Source organism: Salmo salar, chromosome 02 (assembly GCF_965601325.2).
Source record: "Salmo salar chromosome 02, fSalSal1, whole genome shotgun sequence".
Taxonomy (NCBI): domain Eukaryota; kingdom Metazoa; phylum Chordata; class Actinopteri; order Salmoniformes; family Salmonidae; genus Salmo; species Salmo salar.
Window position 1 is genome coordinate 90,313,949 of NC_138292.1, and position 17,108 is coordinate 90,331,056.

At 42.6% G+C, this 17,108-nt stretch overlaps 3 long non-coding RNA genes across 3 annotated transcripts; 1 reads left to right on the forward strand and 2 right to left on the reverse strand.

Annotated features, from left to right (window-relative positions):
* Positions 1 to 373: 373 nt before the first annotated feature.
* LOC145864076 (uncharacterized) lies at positions 374 to 11,612 on the reverse strand. The gene is made up of 2 exons (XR_014382650.1): positions 11,053 to 11,612; positions 374 to 3,760 (listed from the first exon to the last, which is right to left on the reverse strand). It is a non-coding gene; the product is annotated as an uncharacterized LOC145864076 (long non-coding RNA).
* Positions 11,613 to 11,633: 21 nt separating this feature from the next.
* LOC145864077 (uncharacterized) lies at positions 11,634 to 13,785 on the forward strand. The gene is made up of 2 exons (XR_014382651.1): positions 11,634 to 13,018; positions 13,241 to 13,785. It is a non-coding gene; the product is annotated as an uncharacterized LOC145864077 (long non-coding RNA).
* Positions 13,786 to 14,139: 354 nt separating this feature from the next.
* LOC145864057 (uncharacterized) lies at positions 14,140 to 16,803 on the reverse strand. Its single transcript, XR_014382629.1, has 2 exons — positions 15,690 to 16,803; positions 14,140 to 15,489 (listed from the first exon to the last, which is right to left on the reverse strand). It is a non-coding gene; the product is annotated as an uncharacterized LOC145864057 (long non-coding RNA).
* Positions 16,804 to 17,108: the final 305 nt, after the last annotated feature.

A 17,108-nucleotide genomic window follows, 5' to 3' on the forward strand; every position in this document is an offset into this window, starting at 1 on the left:
AGTTGTTGAAACTCTAAGCAGTGTGCCAGATGACTTTTGGTCTCCAATATAGGCCCCTTTCTGTGTTTGCTAAAATTGCGGCACGAGGGCAATTTGATTGCAGAAACCGATAGTTATGAATGTACTATATCTGCCTGGAGCAAAAATGGTGAGCAAAGATTTTAGTTTTTCACAATGTATTCTGAATGTGAATAGGGGAAAACTTTCCAGGTTGCTTATGAGTACATTTCACACTACTTTGGATTATAATTGTAAGGCTCGTTTGAATGTCCTGCTTAATATAATGTTTGCTAAAGTATTATGAATTATGTGTAATTATTGAAGAACCGCGTTAATGACAGTATCCATTTGGGTGTTGTCAATAAAGTTACGATTTTATTTTTTATTTCACCTTTATTTAACCAGGTAGGCCAGTCGAGAACAAGTTCTCATTTACAACTGAGACCTGGCCAAGATAAAGCAAAGCAGTGCGACAAAAAAACAACAGAGTTACACGTGGGAAAAACAAATGTACAGTCAATAACACAATAGAAAAATCTATATACAGTGTGTGCAAATGGAGAACGGAGGTAAGGCAATAAATAGGCCATAGTAGCGAAGTAATTACAATTTAACAAATTAACACTGGAGTCAAATTAACACTACGTCATTTAGATGTGCAGATGATGATGTGCAAGTAGAAATACTGGGGTGCAAAAGAGCAGAAAAACTAAATAAAAACATGGGGATGAGGTAGGCAGTTGGATGGGCTATTTACAGATGGGCTGTGTACAGCTGCAGCGATCGGTAAGCTGCTCAGATAGCTGATGCTTAAAGTTAGTGAGGGAGATATAAGTCTCCAAGTTCAGTGATTTTTGCAATTCGTTCCAGTCATTGGTAGCAGAGAACTGGAAGGAAATGCGGCCAAAGTAGGTGTTGGCTTTGGGGGTGACTCCTGGAGTGCGTGCTATTGGTGGGTGTTTCTATGGTGACCAGTCAGTGAAGACGGCCTAGCAAAGACTTATAGATGACCTGGACCCGGTGGGTTTGGCGACGAATATGTAGCGAGGGCCAGCCGACGAGAGCATACAGGTTCCAGTGGTGGGTGGTATATGGGGCTTTGGTGACAAAACGGATGGCACTGTGATAGACTGCATCCAGTTTGCTGAGTAGAGTGTTGGAGGTTATTTTGAAAATGAAATCGCCGAAGTCAAGGATCGGTAGGATAGTCAGTTTTACGAGGGTATGTTTGGCAGCGTGAGTGAAAGAGGCTTTGTTGCAAAATAGGAAGCCGATTCTAGATTACATTTTGGATTGGAACTGCTTAATATTAGCCTGGAAGGAGAGTTTACAGTCTAGCCAGACACCTAGGTATTTATAGTTGTCCACATATTCTAAGTCAGAAACGTCCAGAGTAGTGATGCTGGACGGGCGGGTAGTGAAAAGCATACATTTAGTTTTACTAGCGTTTAAGAGCAGTTAGAGGCCACGGGTGGAGTGTTGTATGGCATTGAAGCTCGTTTGGAGGATTGTTAACAGTGTCCAAAGAAGGGCCAGATGTATACAGAATGGTGTCGTCTGCGTAGAGGTGGATGAAGGAATCACACACAGCAAGAACAACATCGTTGAACAGAGAAAAGAGTTGGTCTGAGAATTGAACCCTGTGGTACCTCCATAGAGACTGCCACCAGAGGTCCAGACAACAGGCCCTCCGATTTGAAACACTGAACTCTGTCTGAGAAGAAGTTCGGTGAAACAGGCGAGGCAATCATTTGAGAAACGAAGGCTGTTGAGTCTGCCGATAAGAATACGGTGATTGACAGAGTCGAAAGCCTTGGCCAGGTTGATGAAGACGGCTGCACAGTACTGTCTTTTATCGATGGCGGTTATGATATCGTTTAGTACCTTGAGCGTGGCAGAGGTGCACCCGTGACCAGCTCGGAAACTCGATTGCACAGCGGAGAAGGTACAGTGGGATTCAAAATGGTCAGTGATATGTTAACTTAGAAAGGCAGGGCAGGATAGATATGTCTGTAACAGTTTGGGTCTAGAGTGTCACCTCCTTTGAAGAGGGGGATGACCGCAGAAGCGTTCCAATCTTTAGGAATCTCGGACGATACGAAAGAGAGGTTGAACAGACTAGTGATAGGGGTTGCCACAATGGCGGCGGATAATTTTAGAAAGAGGGGGTCCAGGTTTTCTGGATTTGTGTGAAGGAGAAGCTGGGGAGGCTTGGGCAAGTAGCTGCGGGGGTTGGGGAGCTGTTGGCCGGGGTTGGGGTAGCCAGGAGGAAAGCATGGCCAGCCGTAGAGAAATGCTAATTGAAATTCTTGATTATCGTGGAGTTATCGGTGGTGACAGTGTTTCCTAGCCTCAGTGGGCAGCTGGGAGGAGGTGCTCTTATTCTCAATGGACTTTACAGTGTCCCAAAACTTTTTGGAGTTAGAGCTACAGGATGCAAATTTCTGTTTGTTAAAGCTAGCCTTTTCTTTCCTAACTGACTGTGTGTATTGGTTCCTGACTTCTCTGAAAAGTTGCATATCGCGGGGACTATTCGATGCTAGTGCAGTACGCCACAGGATGTTTTTGTGCTGGTCGAGGGCAGTCAGGTCTGGAGTGAACCAGGGGCTATATCGGTTCTTAGTTCTACATTTTTTGAAAGGGGCATGCTTATTTAAGGTGGTGAGGAAATTACTTTTAAAGAACAACCAGGCATCCTCTACTGACGGGATGAGGTCAATATCCTTCCAGGATACCCGGGCTAGGTCGATTAGAAAGGCCTGCTTGCAGAAGTGTTTTAGGGAGCATTTGACAGTGATGGGGGTGGTCGTTTGACCGCGGACCCATAACGGATGCAGGCAATGAGGCAGTGATCGCTGAGATCCTGATTGAAAACAGCAGACCAGAGGTGTATTTGGAGGGCAAGTTGGTCAGGATAATATCTATGAGGGTGCCCATGTTTACGGATTTAGGGTTGTACCTGGTGGGTTCCTTGATAATTTGTGTGAGATTGAGGGCATCTAGCTTGGATTGTAGGACGGCCGGGGTGTTCAGCATATCCCAGTTTAGGTCATCTAACAGAACGAAATCTGAAGATAGATGTGAATCAATCAATTCACATATGGTGTCCAGGGCACAGCTGGGAGCTAAGGGGGGTCTGTAACAAATCAAATCAAATGTATTTATATAGCCCTTCTTAAATCAGCTGATATCTCAAAGTGCTGTACAGAAACCCAGCCTAAAACCCCAAACAGCAAGCAATGCAGGTGTAGAAGCACGGTGGCTAGGAAAAACTCCCTAGAAAGGCCAAAACCTAGGAAGAAACCTAGAGAGGAACCAGGCTATGAGGGGTGGCCAGTCGTCTTCTGGCTGTGCCGGGTGGAGATTATAACAGCACATGGCCTAGATGTTCAAATGTTCATAAATGACCAGCATGGTCAAACAATAATAATCATAGTAGTTGTCGAGGGTGCAACAAGTCAGTAACACAAGAGTAAGTGTCAGTTGGCTTTTTCATAGCCGATCTTTGAGAGTATCTCTACCGCTCCTGCTGTCTCTAGAGAGTTGAAAACAGCAGGTCTGGGACAGGTAGCACGTCCGGTGAACAGGTCAGGGTTCCAGCAGGTCTGGGACAGGTAGCACATCCGGTGAACAGGTCAGGGTTCCATAGCTGCAGGCAGAAAAGTTGGAACTGGAGCAGCAGCACGGCCAGGTGAACTGGGGACAGCAAGGAGTCATCAAGCCAGGTAGTCCTGAGGCATGGTCCTAGGGCTCAGGTCCTCTGAGAGAGAGAAAGAAAGAAAGAGAGAGAATTAGAGAGAGCATATTTAAATTCACACAGGACACCGGAAAAGACAAGAGAAATACTCCAGATGTGACAGACTGACCCTAGCCCCCCGACACATAAACTACTGCAGCATAAATACTGGAGGCTGAGACAGGAGGGGTCAGTAGACACTGTGGCCCCATCCGATGATACCCCTGGACAGGGCCAAACAGGTAGGATATAACCCCACCCACTTTGCCAAAGCACAGCCTCCACACCACTGGAGGGAAATCTCCAACCACCAACACACCATCCCGGGACAAGGCCGAGTATAGCCCACAAAGATCTCCGCCACGGCACAGCCCAAGGGGGGGCGCCTACCCAGACAGGAAGACCACGTCAGTGACTCAACCCATTCAAGTGACGCACCCCTCCCAGGGACGGCATGGAAGAACACCAGTAAGCCAGTGACTCAGCCCCCGTAATAGGGGTAGAGGCAGAGAATCCCAGTGGAAAGAGGGGGAACTGGCCAGGCAGAGACAGCAAGGGCGGTTCGTTGCTCCAGCCTTTCCGTTCACCTTCACACCCCTGGGCCAGACTACACTTAATCATAGGACCTACTGAAGAGATGTCTTCAGTAAAGAGTTAAAGGTTGAGACTGAGTCTGCGTCTCTCACATGGGTAGGCAGACTATTCCATAAAAATGGAGCTCTATATGAGAAAGCCCTGCCTCCAGCTGTTTGCTTAGAAATTCTAGGAACAATTAGGAGGCCCGCGTCTTGTGACCGTAGCGTACGTGTAGGTATGTACGGCAGGACCAAATCGGAAAGATAGGTAGGAGCAAGCCCATGTAATGCTTTGTAGGTTAGCAGTAAAACCTTGAAATCAGCCCTTGCCTTAACAGGAAGCCAGTGTAGGGAGGCTAGCACTGGAGTAATATGATACATTTTTTGGGTTCTAGTCAGGATTCTAGCAGCCGTATTTAGCACCAACTGAAGTTTATTTAGTGCTTTATCCGGGTAGCCGGAAAGTAGAGCATTGCAGTAGTCCAACCTAGAAGTAACAAAGGCATGGATAAATTTTTCTGCATCATATTTGGACAGAAAGTTTCCGATTTTTGCAATGTTACGTAGATGGAAAAAAGCTGTCCTTTCAACAGTCTTGATATGTTCTTCAAAAGAGAGATCAGGGTCCAGAGTAACGCCGAGGTCCTTCACAGTTTTATTTGAGACGACTGTACAACCATCCAGATTAATTGTCAGATTCAACAGAAGATCTCTTTGTTTCTTGGGACCTAGAACAAGCATCTCTGTTTTGTCTGAGTTTAAAAGTAGAAAGTTTGCAGCCATCCACTTCCTTATGTCTGAGACACAGGCTTCTAGCGAGGGCAATTTTGGGGCTTCACCATGTTTCATTGAAATGTACAGCTGTGTGTCATCCGCATAGCAGTGAAATTTAACATTATGTTTTCGAATGACATCCCCAAGAGGTAAAATATATAGTGAAAACAATAGTGGTCCTAAAACGGAACCTTGAGGAACACCGAAATGTACAGTTGATTTGTCAGAGGACAAACCATTCACAGAGACAAACTGATGTCTTTCCGACAGATAAGACCTAAACCAGGCCAGAACTTGTCCATGTAGACCAATTTGGGTTTCCAATCTCTCCAAAAGAATGTGGTGATCGATGGTATCAAAAGCAGCACTAAGATCTAGGAGCACGAGGACAGACGCAGAGCCTCGGTCTGACGTCATTAAAAGGTAATTTACCACCTTCACAAGTGTAGTCTCAGTGCTATGATGCTCTAAAACCAGACTGAAGCGTTTCGTATACATTGTTTGTCTTCAGGAAGGCAGTGAGTTGCTGCGCAACAGCTTTTTCTAAAATTTTTGAGAGGAATGGAAGATTCGATATAGGCCGATAGTTTTTTATAATTTCTGGGTCAAGATTTGGCTTTTTTCAAGAGAGGCTTTATTACTGCCACTTTTAGTGAGTTTGGTACACATCCGGTGGATAGAGAGCCGTTTATTATGTTCAACATAGGAGGGCCAAGCACAGAATGCAGCTCTTTCAGTAGTTTAGTTGGAATAGGGTCCAGTATGCAGCTTGAAGGTTTAGAGGCCATGATTATTTTCATCATTGTGTCAAGAGATGTAGTGCTAAAACACTTTAGTGTCGCCCTTGATCCTAGGTCCTGGCAGGGTTGTGCAGACTCAGGACAACGGAGCTTTGGAGGAATACGCAGATTTAAAGAGGAGTCCGTAATTTGCTTTCTAATGATCATGATCTTTTCCTCAAAGAAGTTCATGAATTCATTACTGCTGAAGTGAGAGCCATCCTCTCTTGGGGAATGCTGCTTTTTAGTTAGCTTTGTGACACTATCAAAAATAAATTTCGGATTGTTCTTATTTTCCTCAATTAAGTTGAAAAAAATAGGATGATCGAGCAGCAGTGAGGGCTCTTCGGTACTGTCTTTCCAAGCTAGTCGGAAGACTTCCAGTTTGGTGTGGCGCCATTTCCGTTCCAATTTTCTGGAAGCTTGCTTTAGAGCTCGTGTATTTTCTGTATACCAGGGAGCTAGTTTCTTATGACAAATGTTTTTAGTTTTTTGGGGTGCAACTGCATCTAGGGTATTGCGCAAGGTTAAATTGAGTTCCTTGGTTAGGTGGTTAACTGATTTTTGTCCTCTGACGTCCTTGGGTAGGCAGAGGGAGTCTGGAAGGGCATCAAGGAATCTTTGGGTTGTCTGAGAATTTATAGCACGACTTTTAATGCTTCTTGGTTGGGGTCTGAGCAGATTATTTGTTGCAATTGTGAACGTAATAAAATGGTGGTCCGATAGTCCAGGATTATGATGAAAAACATTAAGATCCACAACATTTATTCCATGGGACAAAACTCGGTCCAGAGTATGACTGTGGCAGTGAGTAGGTCCAGAGACATGTTGGACAAAACCCACTGAGTCGATGATGGCTCCAAAAGCCTTTTGGAGTGGGTCTGTGGACTTTTCCATGTGAATATTAAAGTCACCAAAAATTAGAATATTATCTGCGATGACTACAAGGTTCGATAGGAATTCAGGGAACTCAGTGAGGAACGCTGCATATGGCCCAGGAGGCCTGTAAACAGTAGCTATAAAAAGTGATTGAGTAGGCTGCATAGATTTCATGACTAGAAGCTCAAAAGACAAAAACGTTGTTGTTTTTTGGGGGGTAAATTTAAATTTGCTATCGTAAATGTTAGCAACACCTCCGCCTTTGCGGGATGCGCGGGGGATGTGGTCGCTAGTGTAACCAGGGGGTGAGGCCTCATTTAACACAGTAAATTCATCAGGCTTAAGCCATGTTTCAGTCAAGCCAATCACATCAAGATTATGATTAGTGATTAGCTCATTGACTATAACTGCCTTTGAAGTGAGGGATCTAACATTAAGTAGTCCTATTTTGAGATGTGAGGTATCACAATCTCTTTCAATAATGGCAGGGATGGAGGAGGTCTTTATACTAGTGAGATTGCTAAGGCGAAAAACGCCATCTTTAATTTTGTCCAACCTAGGTCGAGGCACAGACACGGTCTCAATGGGGATAGCTGAGCTGACTACACTGGCTGTGCTAGTGGCAGACTCCACTAAGCTGGCAGGCTGGCTAACGGTTGAGGGCACATCGGACGGAATTACGTCGGCAAACCAGTCGTGATGGATCGGCGGGGCTCCATGTTTACAAAGGGTCCAGGCCAATTGGCAAAAGAGGTATTGTAGCTGGAGTAATTTTGTTTGCTAGCCGGGAGATGCACCTGGCTCAAGGCTAACTGGTGCTAGCTTCGGGACAAGGGCATTAGCCACTATAGCCACTCCGGTGCAAAGGTCCAGAATTTCCGGCAGGAATCCGGTGATGTAGTGTCTTCTAGTCGTCTTAGTGAAGAGTCTGGGAGGCATCAGCTGTGTAGCAGAGTGATCATAGGGTCCACTGAGCAGGCCGGGAGATGGGCCTGGCTCAAGGCTAGCTTTGGGGCTGGGTCACTCGGTAGCAGCTAGCTAGCTGCGATTATCTGGTGTAATGGTCCAGAGCTTACGGCAGGAATACGGTGATGTAGTGGAGAAAAACAGTCTGATATGCTCGGTTGATATCGCGCTGTGCAGACTGGCAGGTATTATCCAGGCAAAAGGCGGCTGGTATCTGAGCTAAAAAAGTAAAGCAGTGGCTAACAATGACTAAATAGCTAGTAGCTAATTAGCTGGTTAGCTTCTGATGGCTAGCTGCTGATGGAGGTTCTAGCTATAAGGTCTAAAATATAGCAGATCCGTATCACATTGGGTGAAGTGTGTTGCCGGAAGGTATATTTAATTTAAAAATGGAAAAAGAGATTGAAATATTTTGCAATATATCCCAAAATTCAAAAAGAACATAACATTTACAACAAACACGTCTTACTGCTACGCCATCTAGGATTACAAGATGACTCTCAGTTAAAAAACATTGGATTTAGCAAATGCTGAAATTATTTAGTATTTCTGTGCCCACGAAAACTGTTTTCCCAGCGTAACATAAGGAGCCACTAAATGATACGTAGTTCGAGTGCATTTCAGAATACAAAAAATAACTTTCGGACAGCAAGATCCCGTATTTAAGTTGAAGTTCATCATATGACAAGCGTAACGTTATGACTATAACTACTGTTCCCTTTCAGTCGGTCAACTTCGGTACAACATACTATGGGAAAATACAATCATTCCCCATGCCGACCCAAACGGACACTAAATGAAACGGCCCCTGGCAGACCACCCAGACCTGACCCGCAATTTGCGTCAGTTTTGCCAATTTATTCATTGTCTTTGTTTGAAACACTCCTGTCAATGTTGAGTAGGGACGCACACCTTATTACGCGTATAGAAGTAGGACTAGTCTACCTGGCCTGTGTGCAAATGTAGGCCTATAAATGTGCCCATTTGGGGATGTCTGATAGTATTTCTGATTGTCTTAATGCACCACCACTAATGAGTTGTGGAGCTTCTCAAAGCTAATTTTTCTTCACCCCAAACAGCAAGTAAACAAAGTCTAATCAAAATCAATTGCAAATGACAATAGTTCCTCAAAGTATTTTCGTTAAATATTTCCAGCAGCAATATTTCCACCTTTCGATAACCACTCAGCATAAAAGGGAAAAATGTAATGCTCTGATCCAGTGGAAATGTCATAAAATACCTGATTACTTCTTATTCTTTGCACAAATAGCCTACAGCTGTGTCTGTCCAGAACTCACTGGAGTAGGAAACTGAGGGCCTAGAATATTTGATACAATGTTGCAAGCTTGCTATCTGAGTTTTGCTGACCCAGTTGATACAATGTTTCAAGTTTGTTGTAGACAGGCCATGTGTAGCCAGTGATTTTTAGGATATTTATTTTTATCAGGATATTTTCTACATGCAGAATGCAATGTTTTTATTTGTTGGTTTTATGGAGGCTATTTTTTTACATAGTTGGCAATGGCAATAAAAGTAACTTTTAGATTTGTAAAATTTTCATTTAGATTTAGATAGAATGTAGATTAATCACAGACAATAATTTTGAGATACTATTATAAATTAAATGAAACTGTTCCACGAAAATGTGCATCTGAAAATCATAACTGGCACACAGATTGGTAGAAATGGTCAGATAAATTGGCACTCAAACTGGAAAAGGTTGCTGATTGCTGGTGTAGTCGATTACTGAAAATTTCAGGAGCAGAAGGGCAGAATTTACGAAGTCCAGCAGCAGAGGGGGAAGGGGGGCTCCCTCTGGTCAGGTTATGTTGACGACTGGCTCCCTCTAGTCATTTGTGTGTCTTATTTATTTAATCAAACAGCGTGCTTAAAGCATCAGACAAGTTCAGTACATATAGATTTTATAAAAACACATGGGGTGATTGGTAGAAAGAACAGATGACTCTTGGTTAACCAAGATGTATTTTAGTTGGGGACAGCGCTAGAACATGATTTTGGGGCTCCCGAGTAGCGCAGCGGACACTGCATATCAGTGCTTTAGGCGTCACTACAGACACCCTGGTTCAAATCCAGGCTCTATCACAACCGGCCGTGATTGGGAGTCCCATAGGGCGGCGCACAATTGGCCCAGCGTCATCCGGGGTAGGCAGTCATTGTAAATAAGAATTTGTTCTTAACTGACTTGCCTAGTTAAATAAAGGTTACATTTAAATACATTTATAAAAAATAGTGTTGCATGACAACCCGTTTTTTAGAAATCCGTCAAGGCACCAACTTTGAGAAGGGTTTAAAACAAAGGTTTCAAACCAATTCATGAATGTAATTGAATCTAGGTATGTATTGCCTTTAATGTAATGGCATAGGAAAAAATTGGCTGAATATTATACAATGACTTATCAACAGCTCTAACATTTTGACCCCCAAGGGAAATCTACACTGGTAATTCTAGAATATACTATATAGCCTAGAAATCTGGTTAAACTATCATTATGACATCATGAATGAATTCTAGAATATACTACATAGCCTAGAAACCTGGTTAAACTATCATTATGACATCATGGATGAAATCTAGAATATACTATATAGCCTAGAAACCTGGTTAAACTATCATTATGACCTCATGGATGGCCAGTCATTGTATTCATAGTGTAGTGAATTCATGGGGTAGCCCTGAGCTGAACTCAAACCTGGGTCCAGCGACTGTCAAGCCAACACCTTATAACTGTTATGCCAAGATGTCTGAACTTCTTGACGAGGTCGCTAGGTGTTGAGTTACGGTTTCTACAATAGCTTTCTCTATAAATTTGAGAGTGGTTACACTTCTCCTTCCATCCCTCAGCTGTTTACCAAACCAAGTCTCTGGGCAGCCATTTTGTTGCTGTTTAAAAAAACCACACAACAAACCAATCTGCAGTTAATACAATAACAAAGTTGTCATTCCTCCACTGTTTTGGTTATAAGATGTTGATGGGGTTGGAGAAATGTAACTACTTTCAAAATTCATAGACAGTCCTATGAATGCAAGGACTAACCATCCATGATATCAACATTATAGTTTTAACCATGTTGAGGCTATACAGTGTTGATTTACATTGTTTCTAAACATTGGAGTAAAAAAAGCTTATTAGGGGTTCTGATGGGGTACAACAGTTGAACTAAGCTCATGAGGCATGTGTTATATTCTTCAAGAATCAATGGCTAAAAATAAATAATTTAAAAGTCACAATATGGATGTAGCAATTTCAGATTTCCGATTTAACACCAAACATTAGTTCAACAACTGCAGAGTTTGTGCCTCTGTATTTAAGACAGTACTTACTAGTGTTGATCAGGGAACGGTTTCTCAAAACCACCTTATGCCTAAGTTCACCGTTAGAACCATTGGATGCCTTAAGATGTGTTTGGGAAACCGGGCCCAGATATCCAGTTTCCTCCTCTTCTTCCTCCTTTCTCGATGTAACGGTCATCTCCCCCTCCTCCTTTTTCACTCCAAAAACTGCATCCTCCTCTTCTTTTACTGTAACATCATCCTTCTTTTTCACTCTGAACGCGTCTTCCTCTTCTTTCACAGTAACGGCCTCACCCTCTACTTCTTGTTTTACTGTGATATCCTCATTTTCTTTAGCAGGAGAGTAGCTTAGTGAACTCATGGTCGGGGATGTTAGCTATGCTAATGCTAACTTAACCAGCCCGCTAGCTGACTAGTAACAACAACACCGTAAACATGAAAGTAAATCAGTTAACTAACTGGACGACAGAAGTGGTTTTAAAACACAGTTGCTAATATACTCGAAAACGTCTAAAGAGCTTTATTGTTTCGGCTATTTTGTCTAGCAAGCTACCGAGGTGGCTGAATAACTGTAGCTGCTGTTGAAAGAAGAGTTCCGTCCACCAGATTATACGTCACACCAACAGCATTACCTTAAATTCCCACACCGCCATCTGCTGACTGGAGTGGGTAACGCAGTTGAGTAAAATGTTTATTTTATTTTCAGACAAAAAGTTTAAGGGTAGGTATCAGGGACGTCGCTAGGCCTAAAATATTCATTAGCCCCCCCATAAATAAATCAATATCAGTCAATATAGTTTTTCTGTGATTTATTTTTTCCGTCAACCGTTCCATCGCATCTTAAACTTCTTACCGGGACGCACGAGGACCGGGGGAGGCTGCTGCTGCACTAGTGACTGTTACACTTTCTTCAGCAAAGATGGCGGACAGAAATACTAGGAGAGAGGGGTACCCCTACACAGAACTGAACTGGATCAAAGATGGAGGACAGAAATACTAGGAGAGAGGGGTACCCCTACACAGAACTGAACTGGATCAAAGATGGAGGACAGAAATACTAGGAGAGAGGGGTACCCCTACACAGAACTGAACTGGGTCAAAGATGGTGGACAGAAATACTAGGATGGAGGGGTACCCCTACACAGAACTGAACTGGATCAAAGATGGAGGACAGAAATACTAGGAGAGAGGGGTACCCCTACACTGAACTGAACTGGATCAAAGATGGAGGACAGAAATACTAGGATGGAGGGGTACCCCTACACAGAACTGAACTGGATCAAAGATGGCGGACAGAAATACTAGGAGAGAGGGGTACCCCTACACAGAACTGAACTGGATCAAAGATGTCGGACAGAAATACTAGGAGAGAGGGGTACCCCTACACAGAACTGAACTGGATCAAAGATGGCGGACAGAAATACTAGGATGGAAGCAAATGTAAGGGATTATAATGTCATAACGAATCATGCAAAAACATGTACAGTTGACAGGAATGTTAATTCATGTAGAGAGAAACGATTATGCATTTTTTATCATAAAGTTCATTTATGTAAATCGTGATTTAGCAAGCTAGCTGACTAGCTAACATTAGCCAGCTAGCTGACTAGCTAACATTAGCAAGCTAGCTGACTAGCTTTATGGGTGTTGTGACATGAGTATGAAATGGTCATTCTGGTTGTTTTAGGGACTCCTGAAACAACCAGCAAACCAGGCGGTCGTTTTGTGAAACAGTGGATCTATAGAATCTAGCTAGCTGAAGAGTTTACTGCAAATTGAATGTACAATTGTGTAAGCCTGCCTTGCTGGTATTTGCCATGTGTAACAGGGTTGGTTATGTTTCCACTTGCCTCTAAAGAAATGTGTACTTAATGTTCAAGCATTCTTATTGGTTGGTTCAACTGATGACAATAAGGTGTGTTGTGATTGGCCCCGCTTGCAGATAGGGGAAATCGCGAACGTCAGGTCTTCCCAGTATGAAAATGTGATGCAAGGGGTAGGTCACGTTCTGAATACTGTTTTATATTTTATAATGTGTACAAGTTTGCTGTACGTTACTGATTTATACATGTGTGGGTATATGGTACCTGTTAGGGATTGAGGGGCTTTCTGGGATGTGCTTTGGCATATGATTGCTGTAGATAAGTGTGTTAGCTAGCATACACCGATGTAATGGTCACATAAGCCCACTGCTAACACAGTTGTCTTCATGCTACAGATTTTGCCATCGACAGCCATCAGTATAATTAAGCCCTGCACAACTACCGTGCTGTTTCCCATTTAACAACAGGAATAAATGATGCTCAACTGGGACCGCTGGCTGATGTGATTTATTAGGAGAAAACACAACGCAAGGAGAGTACGATATACATCTGTTACACATGCAGATAGATGAAATAACGTAGCTAGCTATGTTCTTGCTTATTGTGCAGTGGATGATTAAAATACCTGTATGCCTATGGATGTGTAGCTAGCTATCTAGCCGATCTGTGTATGGACCCAAACGTTAGGTATACATATTAGTTCAGAACCTAGCTATGAACCTCAGCTATCATAGCCAGTTGTATCAAATTCAAAACAGCCTGAATGACATTAATGAAGCCTATGGATTGAGTAGAATATAATATCATGTTGTGCCAAGGATGCAAGTCGTATATACATGTAGTTATTGCCATGCATGAGATCCCCACATTGTAGCCTGTACATTTATTATATTCACTGATCATGTACTCTACCTTGCCAAATAAAGGTGCAGTTTAGGTATGAATGTCTTTGAGATTATTTTTCAGTCATATCCAATACCAGGACTATCAAATTCCAGTCTTTGAATGACGCTGTGTCTGCATGTATGTATTACAATTATACACTTCAACAGTGTTTACCAATCTTGGTCCTGGGACATCAATGGTTACACATTGTAACTAATAGACTAGAAACAGGATTTAACTAGTTAATTCATATATACAGAAATATGTTAAAAACAGAACACTACACTTCCTATGCATCATGTAAATACTCTAACACTGGTTCATCTCAACATCTAATGCCCTTCATCTGCATTGATCTGATAAACACAGGATAGGTGGAGTATTTAATCAAATTACACTTCATTTCAACCAGTAGAGAATGTGAAACGCTTTATTGAAAAGCTCATTATCCAAGTGTTATAAATACAAGTTCAATCTGTACTTCAATGCACATCTGTTGTGCACTATAAAAACAGAGGAAGAAAGAGGAGGTGGTGAGAGAGGTGTAAAAGACAGAAAGGGAAAGAGGTAAGCACATAGGAGCAGGGAAGGCAGCACATGATTAATGAATCACAGTGCTACCTAAATATTCTCTCAGTTCATCACAATTACATAATAATGTCTCTCGTCGGCCCAAAGGTTCTTAAAAGCAGGTGAGGTGGCGATGATGGGACTGGGGGTTGGCATCCTCTCACATCAAAACATACCTGCAGACGAGAGACAGATGGAGAGAGAGAGCATGTTTAAACCTTGTGTTATTATTTTTTATTCTAACATTGTTAGTCATCAATCAGGAGGTGAAATGCAAAACTGACCTTGGATCATTAACTCTGGGACTACTGCATCTCTATCTGTATTTCAATGTAAAGCATCTCTTTAATAATACTTCCTGTTGACCTGACCAAGTGACCTCTCAGTGTGGTGTAGCCTCACCTGGTGTCCACACCACACTAAGTGGCTGCAGAGTACTTTATGCTGAAAAACATGAACGGACACACAAGGACAAACAATATAGCGTAGTTATAGAACTAATGAAGTGTCTTACTATTCTCCATGGTTGGCCCTCTTGCCTATTCTTTGAAGGTGGAAGGAGCCACAGTTATGAGCCTGTTTACTGCACAACACAATCCATGAGTGTGTATGTATGAGTTATAGGGTGTCTAATTGTTCTACATTTTTTCAATATGGGTGATTTAAAATAGCCTGTTTTGTTTTTGTACAGACATCACACCCTTACCTAAACAGCACCCTCACCTGAGAAGTAGAAATCAAAGGGAGAGAAACTGTGAATTGAATAACTGCAGTTGACATAGCTCAGTAAATGGAAGAATACTCTTATTGCAATGTGAATGGCTCTTAAAAGAGCCTTTGGTTGTGCATAGTGTAGTCTATGGTGTTGCCAGGGAACAGCACCCTCTTTGAAGAAGTAGGAGGTGAAGATCTCCTGCACACGGATTGCCTCTCTTGCTGCGTTGTTGGACCCCATCCTTGAAACATCCTGCAGAGCAGCAGACTCCTCCTCTGGCACACGGCGGCGAGCTGCAGATCCCCTCCTGGTCCTCGTGTCCATCCTCATGAAGTTACGCAGGACACAGGTAGCCTTCACACACCTGAATTCCTCCAGGAGGCAGTCCCAGATGGCCCTGGTCACCCAAACTTGCAGTGCCCTACACGTTAACTGTAGACAATCGTTTTGAAGGAATCTCCAGTTACAAGGTATCTGTAGGAATATGGAAGACAATGTAATTATTAGACTGTTACATCACCAGGTCATTGTGGATTACTAAAGTATAATATCCCTGATAACAAATCATGATAACATTGGATTGATAGATGCATGGGCACACATATGTGCATGTGTAGCATGTGACAATAACAGGATCATATCAAGGAAGGCATCACAAATGAATACATAAATACCACTTGAAGCTTGATAATGAGTTGATCATTTGAATCAGCTGTGCAGTGCTACGGCAAAAACAAAAATGTGCCCCTCTTTGAGTCCCCAGGACTGAGAACCACTGCTCTTCATTGGGACCTCTTCATATGTAGACTGGCTTTCATAGAGCTCTTTATCTGAGGACAGACAACCTCACAAGAAACAGACTTCATTATAGTGAAATTACACCACACTGAATATTATGTTACTATTATCTCCGTCCTCACTTCTAGGGACAGGAACTACACAAAAGTACCTGCCCTATCCAGAATAGCCTCCTCTCTCACTGACAGTTGGGGCTGCTATCCTTTCACCCTCCTCCATGGCTGTTAGCTAGCTACCTACAAATGCATTTGGAGTTTGTTTTTTACAGTGATAAATACATCAAGCCAGCTAGCTAATATGAAGTTAGGTAGATGGTGATGTTTCATCCATTAGCTAGCTATCTATACAGTATTTGAAGTTGGCTAACTAGCTCATTTAGCAGCTCATTTGAGTTAGCCTGCACTGTAGCTAGTTAGCTATTAAGACAGTACTTACTAGTGTTATTCACGGCCCAGTTTCCCAAAACCATCTTATGGCTAAGTTCACTGTTAGAACCATTGGACGCCTTAATGAGTTTGGGAAACCAGGCCCAGATATCCAGTTTCCTCCTCTTTTCTTCTTTCACGGTAACAGCCTCACCCTCTACTTGTTTTTGTATTGTAACATCCTTCTCTTCCTCCTCCTCTTTCACGAGAGTTTCTTTCTCCGTCCAGCAGACCTCCTCTTCTTTAACAGGAGGAGAGTAGCTTAGTGAACTCATGGTCAGGGATGTTAGCTAGCTAGCATTAGCGACTAGCTTAGTTCTAAGCTAACTTAGCTGACAAACAACGTAAATATATAATTAAATGGGCCAACAAGTACATAAAACAGAAGTGTGTTTAATACACAGCGACTAATATACACCAAAACAGTGTAAAGAGCGTGAATGTTGTAGCTATGTTTGCTAGAAAGCTACCGAGGTGTCTGACTAGCTGTTGTTGTTGAAGGAGCGTCCCGTCCACTAGATTATACGTCACACTGGCAGCATCGCCTGAACCTAAAAGACGCACATCGCCATCTGCTGACTGGAGGGGGCAACGCAGTTGAGGAACCAAACGTTTATTTTTCATTTATTTCATAAAAGATTAATATTATATTAAGTCGTTCAAAGAGAGGCATGTGTTGATTGATTCGCTTTTAGTGAGTGAGAATTTAAAACAAACTTTACACCCACTACATATTTTCATTGAACCATACTTCTGACATGGATCATTTTGACCACAGAGGCATATCTTTTGTCATAGCCAAAATGTGTTTTTTCCAGTCTTCAACTGTTTCATGTCCTTGTCAATCAACTTGTTCTTAATACATCTAAA